The 11,396-nt window shown below is 34.4% G+C and overlaps 1 long non-coding RNA gene across 1 annotated transcript; it reads left to right on the top strand.

Moving 5' to 3' along the window:
* Window positions 1–8,786: 8,786 nt before the first annotated feature.
* Window positions 8,787–9,298, top strand: LOC131607010 (uncharacterized). Its single transcript, XR_009285160.1, has 2 exons — window positions 8,787–8,945; window positions 9,043–9,298. It is a non-coding gene; the product is annotated as an uncharacterized LOC131607010 (long non-coding RNA).
* Window positions 9,299–11,396: the final 2,098 nt, after the last annotated feature.

The following is an 11,396-nucleotide window of genomic DNA, read 5'->3' as shown; positions in this document are numbered from 1 at the left end:
ATTTTTTTTTATTTTTTTTTTTTTATTTTTCAATTACATAATTATCTTTTATTCTTTTTTTTTTTGTTTTTGTTTTTATCATTCTTTTGTTATTTATTTGTTTTACTATAAATCATTTATATAAATAATAGTTTTATAATTATCTATTTTTAAATCGAAAACTCGATTTTCTTTACAATCCTTTAATTTTTATTTTTATTTATACACTTAATTAATTAAAATATTAGGTTTAACCTTATAATTATTATATTCTATTCTGGCTCATCTACCCATCATTATCTTTTTAGGGTTTGTTCAATCCCATTTATTTGTTTTGTGAAATAGGGTTTATACCTATAGTTAACGAATCTTAAATGCACTAACGCTTCTCTTCTTCATGTCAATGCTTTTTAGGGTTAATCAGAAATCTTCCAACTACGCGCCATGCCAATCAAGAAGCTAAGTTTCTAATCTTTTCTTTTTTTATTTTATTTAAATATCATTTCTCCTTTTTCCTTATAAACTGAATTAGGGCTTATACAAATAGTCGATGAATCTCTCCTACACTAACTGCTATTTATTTTCTATTATTTTCTCAGATGATCAGAGTCAATCAAAGATTCAAAGAAGATCAAGGCGAAGAAGATGTGGAAATTAATTTTTCCCTTTTATTTTTGTGACCCTATAAGGGTTTTCTGTTGTCTTTTAATTTCCCCCATCCCCGCAGGTGTTTATTGTAATAGCGTAGGACATTTATCTTTCCGCCTTTAATTTTCTGCAATTTTAAACTGCGTGGTTAGTAATCTTAGGGAGTGCAAGCCTTTAACAGAATTAGATAACTATAACTATAAGATAAATATTATCTGAATACAATCACGTGATTGGTGCACACACTCACCTCTAGGGTAACCTCTCTTGTTGCCTATTGCCTATTAATTGCTGCCTTGTTTCCTGTTGCCTTTAAGTTGTTAAAATAGTCAAAGTCCCTCGATTCCGAGGATACCTAAAGCAATGTCGCCTTCAAAGTTATTGAAACTCCCTCGAGGTTGCCTTATACAGAATGATTGTCCCCAAATTGCTAAGGTATCCTCGCATGATGCCTAAAGAATAAAATGACTATTATATCCTTCCCTTAGACTACCTGCCCTCTTTATGGCTAGGGACAGTCTTATGGCGAACGATTATTCCCGACGACCCTTCCACATCCAATTGAAAGACTTCCTGCCCTCTTATGGTATGGATAGATCCTTTCACCTGAAAGACTAAAAGAACAAAACTTTAAAACTTAAGGTAGTTGCTATTAATTGCTTGCTCTATTTCAAATTCAAAATCAAATTCAAACTCTTTTTCCACTAACTTTCAAATATTTTCAAAACAAGGCTACGCTTATTTACAAGCTAAAGTCCTTAACAAAATCTCTTTACTATTCACACACGACACTTTTCAAACAATTCAAACAAAACAAAGTGAGCCAAGCAATTAAGAGCCCATGGATAACCATGGATACAAAGGGTGCCTTACACCTTCCCTTTGTATAACTTACCCCCCGAACTCAAAATCTTTCAAAGGTCTTTCCTGTTCTTTTTGCCTTTCCAATTGGATAAAATAAAAGTCGGTGGCGACTCTTGCTTACCGCGACATTCCGATTAATAAAAAGTCAGTTCACCGTATTACACCGGGGAAATGCTTGTACTCGATGGGAATGATCTGGTGTAGACTCATCGTGTACTATGTAAGCATTTCCTCTAGCGGGAAAACATCGGATGTAGTTACGGTGAAATTGTGATACCATGTCGGTAAGATCACTTGTTTATTCACCCCTAGTGATGCCACATAGGCAATATCATTAGGTCCTCGCCGATGGGCTGATACAAACACTGTGACGTGGTTGTACTAGCGACTGCATACTTGTGTGCTGTTTGTGCGTTTGTTTGATTAGTTAGTCATGGGACTTCCAACGATGATAATACCCATATTGTGTATTTGTACCCGAAAGGGAGGCAAAATCCAGATCCACGGCGGATTCGTTGTTTGTATGTACCCTGTAGGACCGAGTGAACCCTTAAGATATGGAGGCTCACTGAGATTTAGTAATCTCACCCCTTTCCAATAATCTTCTTTTTCAGGTGGTTCGAGGCAGGATGAAGGCAAGGGTAAGATGGATTAGACTTGCGATGGTGTTTCTTGATGATATTCCTTATCGTTTTGTTCCCTTCAGCTATTTCTATTTTGGATGGTGTATAGTACTACTTGGGATTTATGTATCTTTTTGGCCATGATACATTCGGCTTTGTATTTGTATTACTACTATATATGTTTTCCACTGCTTATGTATGACTTTCGTGTACCAATTAATACCATATGCATGTTATCCTAGGCAATAATATGTGTGGGGTGTTACAAATTATTTGATGCCACAAAAATGAAAATAAAATATCAATATGCCACAAATTAAAAATAAATAAATCAAAATGCCCTCTTTTGCAGTTGGGGTTCATCCAACCCTTAGCCAACCCCATGAAGAAAAACTCATGTAGTTGGAATTCGGCCAACCCTTGGACGAACACTTGAAAAATTGTAGAAAACTTGTTAAGTCGGTTAAACAAGATACCTGACTTAACAAGTGGAATTTTCAGATTCCGCACTTAACGTAGAAAACTTATTAAGTCGGTTAAAAGGAATAGCTGACTTAACAAGCGCGAAACCTAAAATTTCCGCTTGTTAAGTCAGGTATCCTTTTAACTGACTTAATTAGTTTTCTACAATTTTTCAAGTGTTCGTCCAAGGGTTGGCCGAACTCCAACTGCATGAGTTTTTTTTCATGGGTCGGCCAAGGGTTAGACGAACACCAACTGCAAAAGAGGGCATTTTAGATTTTTTTTTCAATTTGTGGCATATTGATATTTTGTTTTCATTTTTGTGGCATATTGATAAAAAAATCGAGAAGGGTTTGTAGTGAAGATTGAGTTTGCAGAAGGGTTTTGCGTGAAAAAGAATTGGATAAGTGTTTTTATTACGGTGATCACTCTGATACCCTTGAGTTTAGTTGGGTATCGATACTCTCGTCCAATCAAAAAGTAGAATTTAATACCACATCATTTTTTTATTTTAAAATAAATTAAAATTAACATATAATTTACATTAAATGTACTTGTACCCAACTTAAACTCATGGGTACTAAAGCTATTTATTTTTTTTGGTTTTGTTCAAAATTCATGTGATACATTTAATATAAATGAATGTTATGATCATATGTCCATATCTGAATTCCTTGTGAACTTTCAAGCGAAATAGCTTTTTACACTTTTTGATTTGGTTGAGAAATAAAGAAATCACAAAACCACCATTTGATAGTGTCGTGAGGTTGAAATTTGAATTTAAAAAGATGTTTTGATATATAATTAGTTGGATGGGTGTAAATGAATGGATGTATGGCCACCCTAGTGCGTGTGTTTGTGATGCTGAGGTCTGGGTAGACTTACCGTTTAATATAGAATTGTATGCTTCATAGGTTTATTGCATTCATTGTTGATAGTCTTAATTTGTATAAGTCTAGGTTTGATTGGAATTTTATTTTTAAATAATCACATCATCGATTATTCTATAAAAATTGAAATCAGAATTGCTCAAACCTAATTAATTGTTAAGTGCATCAAAAATTTTGTTTAAAACTTTAAACATTGTCTATTGTATTGTCCATATTTTCATTTCAAATCATTGGTGTGTGTTTGTGTGTGCGTGTGTGTATTACGACAATATTCTTCCAATAGCTTAAAGCCATTTAAATCAAAATTTTCACCATATTTATTTCCACTTGTGTAATCTGATTTTAAAAGTAAAAAAGAAGGGATATATAATTGTTTATTATACCCCCCCTTCTAGACAAATAATCCCATATTCAAACCAACAAACTAAACCTAGTAAAATGATATGACTAGGAGTAAAAACTTGCCATCTTGGAAGCATGCTGATGGAAAGAGAAGTCACACCCCAACCTTTTTTATCATTGGGAAGGGACGAGATGGAAAGGTTTATAAGGCGTGAAATGTCGCAACATAAACAACATAAGAAAATCATAATAACACTGTTGAACACTTTAGGAGCGATGGAAGCGTGTATCAAGAAACTTAAGAGCATCTCCAATGGTGTAACCCATTTTTGGGTTCTTTATGGGTCCCACTAGCCACATCATCTTAAAATAATTTTTATAATTTTTATTTTAATTGTATAATTCTAAAAACTTATTATTGGGCCCACAACTTTACCTCATAAACTAATTTGATTGGGTACCACAATTTTTTCATAGTTGCATTGCAATGCAATGGTACTATGATGTGGCATGTATAGGTGGAGAACTCAAAAGAAAATACTACCATTAAAGATGCTCTAAGAAGAATGTAGAACTGGATAGGAAGAACAAAAAGCTTCAAACCAATAAATGTACATAGACCAATCAAGAAAAGAGCAGGAGGATACACAACTACGAAGAAGAAAAATGAAAGAAGACTTCTCCAATTACACTACACATGTAGAAAATCCAATTAATTTTTTTAAACACCTATGACTAAAAACTCGTTGCATAAAAGAGGACATATTGCGAATACCATCACATTTATGATCATTTCCGAGATTATTGTTAGTGGTTGAAGATACAAATTGAGAAATTAATAAAAAAGAAGAAGTTATAAATAATATTTTACACGTAGAGAAAGGCTAGGAACACTCTCTTTTGAACACTCTCTCAAACACTCACTTCCTTATTGGTTGAAACATGTATGGGTCCTACTACTTTATGTGGGACCTATTTTCAAAATGAGGGGCCCACACATGTTTCAACCAATAAGAAAGTGAGTGCTTGAGAGAGTGTTCAAAAGAGAGTGTTGCTAGCACTCCTCTTTACACGTAAATTCCCAAAATTTAATTAATAAAAATAATGTATAAATAAATAAAACTTTGTAAATCCAAACCTATATTTTATATACTTATTTGTTTATGTTGATAGAGAGACAATACTACATCGCATAATTAAATAATTTTCTTTTATTACTTGCACAATATAACACAACTTTTGTTCAACTCATACAATTTGAGAAAAACCCAGAATACCCCTGACTTCGAAAATGAACCTCCGAAATGCATGAAAAAGGTGTTTTCGGAAGTTCATTTCCGAAAGCGCCTTTTTTTTTGAAAAAATTGTCTTATTTCGGAAATGAACTTCCGAAAACAGCATTTCGGAAATGAACTTCCGAAATGCTGCGCGTTTTGCAGATTTAGTAAAACACTCCCCCTCCCCCATTCATTTACCCTAAATCACCATAACACTTCCTCAAAGAGAATTTTTGCAAAACCAAGTTTCAAGGCAACACCAAAGGCTGATTCTACTTGCTCTACTACATTCAAAAGCTACTCAATCACTCCAATTTGTAAGTTTTGAATTTGTTAGATCTATTAATCAAATGCATGTTATTTAGGTTTTCAATTGCATAAATGATATATGGGTAGGTTGTTAGTAGTATTTAGGTTGTTTAGAAGCAATTTTAGTTGTTTTAAAGTTTGATTTTGGGGTCTGCCATTGGAGGTTGCAGAGAAGCTCTGCGCAGGGGTGTTTCGGAAGTTCATTTCCGAAAACACCTCCATCCCAGTTTTCGGAAATGAACTTCCGAACTGTATCAGAAGTTCAATTTTTTTTGTTTCTTCCTTTGTCTCGCATATTAATCGATTTCAATTGTTTACAGGAACATGTCAGGTAACCAAGCACGCATCAGACAGGGTAGAGAGACTCAGACTGCGTCGGCTAGACGCGAGCGGGCGGCGGCGCAGCTGGCGTCGACCCAGGGACAGGGGCAGGGCCGGGGACGCCGTGTGCGAGTTCCCGTGGACGTGGGAGAGGGTACATCTCCTTCAGGATCTAGGAGTCGGCTGGCTCGGGTATCTTCTTCCCGCCAGCGAGAGGAGGAGGAGGAGGAGGAGGAGGAGGAGGAGGTGCCAGTGCCATACTACGAGCCGGAGGGTGTACCGGATGTTGACCCTCCAGCCGGGGAGGAGGATGAGCAGGAGGATGGCTATCCGGGAGGGCCCTATGACACTTCCGTGCTGATTCACTACCACGATCACGTCGCTCGGCGAATCTGGGAGGGAGAGGTATTTTTTAATTTAACCGTTTATTTGTCACCATTTTTTATAATCTAACCGTTTATTTGTCGCTTATTTAACATATGTCCGCTTATTTAATATATGTCGCTTATTTGTTTTTTTTTGTAACAGGAGAGAGAGCCATTGAAAATGGTGAACCACGCTCGGAAGATTTTTGGTCTGTTTAAACCAGCAGCTCAGTGGTTTAACGACCATGTGCGAGGTTCAGGGCTTAGCGGGCTCTGCATGACCGGGTACACCACCATCAGCACCGGCATGCAGGGGGCATTTGTGGAGCGGTGGCACAAGGAGACGTCCTCTTTCCACCTGCCGGTTGGGGAGATGACGATCACCTTGCACGACGTGCAGTGTCTTCTCCACCTGCCCATCAGGGGACCGCTGTTGCACCACTCCAAGATCCAGAGGGTGGAGGCCAGTGAGTGGATAGCGCTCTATTTGGGCATGCAGCCCGAAGTTGCTGAGTTTGAGTGCATCACGACAAATGGGCCTCATGTCCGGTTCACCACATTGAGCGTTTATTTTGAGCACCACCTGGACGCGGCTGCCGAGGCTGAGGGTGAGGGTGACGAGCTGTTCACACAGTATCACCGCGGCTGCGCTCTCCGGTGTTGGTACATGCATGTGGTAGGCGCTGCGTGCTTTGTGGACAAGAGTGCCAGGTACGTCGACGTGACCTACCTCCGCTATTTCATGGACCTGGATACCGTTCACCAGTGGAACTGGGGGTCAGCTACTCTGGCATATCTCTACCAGAAGCTGAATGAGGCCTCCAACTGGAGGACGAGGCAGTTGGTCGGATCCTGCACACTACTCACGGTACGTTTCATTTTAATACATTATCGTATTTATTTATTTATATATGTTTTGTATTTAATTTTAATACATTATCTTGTTTCTGTTTCAGAGCTGGATCATCTCCTACTTCTCCCGCATCCACGGCTACCACCTCGATCCTGAGTACGTGGACGCCTTGCCCAGGGCCGCCATATACGATCTCCAGAGGGGGAACGATGCGGTGGGACCATACCGTGGATACTTGGACCGCACTCTGCACGACGACATCACCTGGAGGCCGTTCGTCGACTACGCTCAGATTGTCCCCTTTGACGGCATATCTCTATATTCAGGCTGGTTGGCATGCGGGACCGGCATCATGGTCCGGTATCTCCCTGAGCGGTGCATGCGTCAGTTCGGATTCGTGCAGCGGATACCCAGGTCACCCTTTGAGGCTGCTCCCGACACTGTGACCCGAGTGCAGCTCACTGCCATATGGGAGCATTGGGAGGATCATGTGGTACCACTGGAGTACCGTCTCACTCGGGTCACCCAGGACTGGCACAGTGAGGAGGGATACGTCACATGGTTCTACCGGGTGTCACATCCTTTGCTTACACCCGACGTTCCCGGCGCTCCTAGGCCAGCACACGAGGAGATCCTGGAGAACCAGCAGGCCGAGGATGACCACGCCATTGATCTCATGCCGATCTGCCAGCGGATAGAGATGCTTGGGCGGGACGCGTTGGATCGAGGTGTCGTTCAGCAGGGCGGTCCAGAGGCTGTGGCTGTGATGGAGATGATCGTCACTGATGCGGGCCGTGCGGCGGGGTACAGGCGGCAGAGGAGGGCCCAGGGTGAGAGGGTTAGGCACACCCAGTAGTGGTCGGGTTTATTTATTTTTTGTTTTGGGATTGTATCTTTAGCACATTATTATTATTATTTGGATTCAGATCGGTTGTATATATTACTTTTTTTTATCATATTAGTATTTTCACCTTTATATGTCGCTTATATTATTTCCCGCTTTCCTTTAATTAAAAATACGAAACTGTTAAGAAAAACATAAAAAAAATCTCTGTTTCTGCATAATTCGGAAATGAGCTTCCGAAACCCTCCAAAATCTGAACAAAGGTGTTTTCGGAAGTTCATATCCGAAGACACCCCCCATGAGGTGTTTCGGAAGTTCATCTCCGAAGACACCCCCATGAGGTGTTTTCGGAGATGCACTTCCGAATTAAGAAAATTTTTTTTAAAAAAAAAGCGCTTCGGAAGTTCATTTCCGAAGCAGGGGTATTTTGGGATTTTCGCTGGAGGTGACCCCCATAGGGAGGTGGATAAAGAAAAAATCTACAATTTCTACATTTAATATGAATTAACTTTTTTAAAAAGTTGAGAAGGATGAATTATTATTACTAATGGTAGTATTAGTAACCAATTTAGGTTAAAAGATAAAACTTTTAACATTGAACTTAGAGACAAAATGAATTATATGTATTAGCTTTGATATAAAATGTTTTAAAAAAAATCATGTTATAGTATTTCTAATTTAAAAATAAATGTGTTGTTACTTCTAGATGTCTTCTTTACATAATTTTTTTCATCATTCATTACATGTATTTATATAATATATATTTTTCATTATTTATTATTGTTGTTTCCCCTTTTGAATATTTCCCGTATATACTACCAAACACAATAAATAAAATATATATAATTAAATTTAATAAAAAATATAATAAACTTTAATGATCATCAAAAATTTAATGAGATATCTTTATTAAATTTAAGTAATCAATTGAGTGAGCTAAAGAGATACACATGACGTATTAAATTTTGTAAATGGCTTTTTGTAATTTCTAAGTGCTAGAAACTATTTCAATAAAGTTAACAAAGCATGCAAATTTTAATTATAAAGCTATCAACATTTCTCTTAAATTGTTATTACATGTAAAGGAGGAATAATATGGTTCAAATTACCATGTTTGTTTATGTTTTGACTATTTTTCTTTCTCTATTTATTGTTGTAACCAGTAGAAGTATGTTAACTTTCACACCAATTTCAAATTTTCAAATTTATTTTATATAGAATATTATATCACCTTATAGTAAATTTTTTTTTATTTGACAATGCAGGTGGTCTTCCCTGTAAAACAGTAGCAGATTGTCCAGATGAGTTATATTTTTTTATTGAGTGCGAAAATGGTTTTTGTGTGTATTGGAGAGATTAAAAATTAAATTTATTAATAATTATTATACATATATTATTTAATTTATTTATCATATTGTTTGTCCTTTTATAATTCACTCTAAATGTGATTTATGTTTCTTTGACCTCACTTTGTATGATAAGATCAAAAGTAGTATTATTATAATATTTTATTCTTACCTATGTTTGCTCATAAAAAATATCACAACCAATAATGTCACCGCTTCATTATAATAAATTATCTTATTAAATAAACATAATATATAGTTATCCAACTTTATCCGGGTTTGGTGAAAATAAAAAAATCATATGCTATTTAAATTTCCAATAAACTCTGAATTTGATGAAAATTTAAAGGTATTATATACATTTTTTGTGATTGATGTATGTTATAGAAATATTTTGCAAAGGGAAAATATATTTTTCATCGAACAATAATTTAATTATGTTACGATAAAAAATAGTATTGATAAATAATTATTTAATGAATTTAATTACTAAGAAATTTATCTATTTTGAGATAATTTTATTTATAAATAAAAAAAATGTATATTCACAAAAAATATTAGAGATACTCTAACATCCCCAATCCCACCTTTAAACATAATTGCATTCCGTTTGTTCCAAATACACCAACAAGAAACATAATTGCATTCCGTTTGTTCCAAATACACCAACAAGAAGTCATCCAGATTATACTTTTTTTTCTGTTTGTCTACCTTGCCACTAAGTTATTTTGATGAGCCTGAGAAGTTCTCTCTACTGCAATCTTCCTCTACCAACTCAATTTCAAGCCATGAGCTGATTTTCTGCTAGATTAGATTAGAATTAGTACACTAAATGCACATACTCTGTCATGATCATTGAATATTCCTCTTTTGTTTAGTTGAGATTGTGAGAGAAATTTCCAAAATATATCTTGGAAAGTTGTAATCGTTAAAAAAGTTATTCTTCTAACTAGTTGGACCATGAGAATTCTTCTAGACGTTAGAATTGAAGCATCATCATCATTTAATTTTTTTGTCTTCGAACAAATTAAATACATTAATCCCTTTGTTTTTCAAGTAGTATTAAGGTACCAATAACTTTGTGATTATTTTTAACTTTATATTACTAAAGCTCACCGCCCAAATTTTTGAGACCTCCGTTTTTTTAAGCCCTACATTGTGGGCCTGATTGCTCTTGTTCAAGCCAGCCATGTTTATTCTCCGTATATTTTTCTCTCAAATATGAAATCTAGGGATAGGTTTAGGGTGGATTTTTATTTCATTTCATGATTCCTTTTATGAATCAAGATGTATGTGGGATTTTGTTTTAAAGAGATGTCTTTTTTCCCTAAAGTGGCATTTAATCAGGTAAATCAATCATTTTTCCATAACTTCTCCACGATAATACAATTGTCTCTTTTACTTACAATAGCGGTTAATGACATGTTAAATATATTTTATATTATTATTAATTTTATATATATATATATATATATATATATATATATATATATATATATATATATATATATATATATATATATATATATATATATATATATATATATATATATATATATATATATATATATATATATATATATATATATATATATATATATATATATATATATATATATATATATATATATATATATATATATATATATATATATATATATATAATTAAATTAAATATAAATAAACAATATCCAAAAACAAATCCATTTTTCAGTATTTTGAAAATAAAATAATCTTTTAGTATTTTTAAGGCTTTTAAAATAAACTAGTAAGATACCCGTGCTTCCGCACGGGTAAATTTATTTGATATTGTATAAAATTTAATTAGATACGTATAAATTTAAAATGAATTGTTTAATTATAAATGAAAAATATCATATAAATTGAATTATATTAAATAATTATATAAAAAAATTATAAGTTGGAGAAAAAAAAAAGAAATTTTAACATTTAAAATAAAAATTATCTCTCAATTAATAGTAGTTGTTGTTTAAAATAAAATAGATATTGTATTGATAATGACCCGTGAAATAAAAAGAAAATCTTTGATGCGATATAAAATATATTTAAATACAAATATAAAATGAACAATAATCATATAAATTTAATTTCATTAAATATTCATAAAAAAAAATTGAGATGGAGAAAAAAAATAAGGATATTATTACTCAAATAAAGATAATGATTGATTAAAATAAAATAGATATTGTGTTGATAGTAACCCGGGAGAAAACAAAATTTTTAATTTTATTAAAATTAAAAAATAATTTTTT

Source organism: Vicia villosa, linkage group LG5, assembly GCF_029867415.1.
Source record: "Vicia villosa cultivar HV-30 ecotype Madison, WI linkage group LG5, Vvil1.0, whole genome shotgun sequence".
Classification (NCBI taxonomy): domain Eukaryota; kingdom Viridiplantae; phylum Streptophyta; class Magnoliopsida; order Fabales; family Fabaceae; genus Vicia; species Vicia villosa.
Note: the sequence above shows the minus strand (reverse complement) of the source record. Positions and strands in the feature narration are given on the sequence as shown.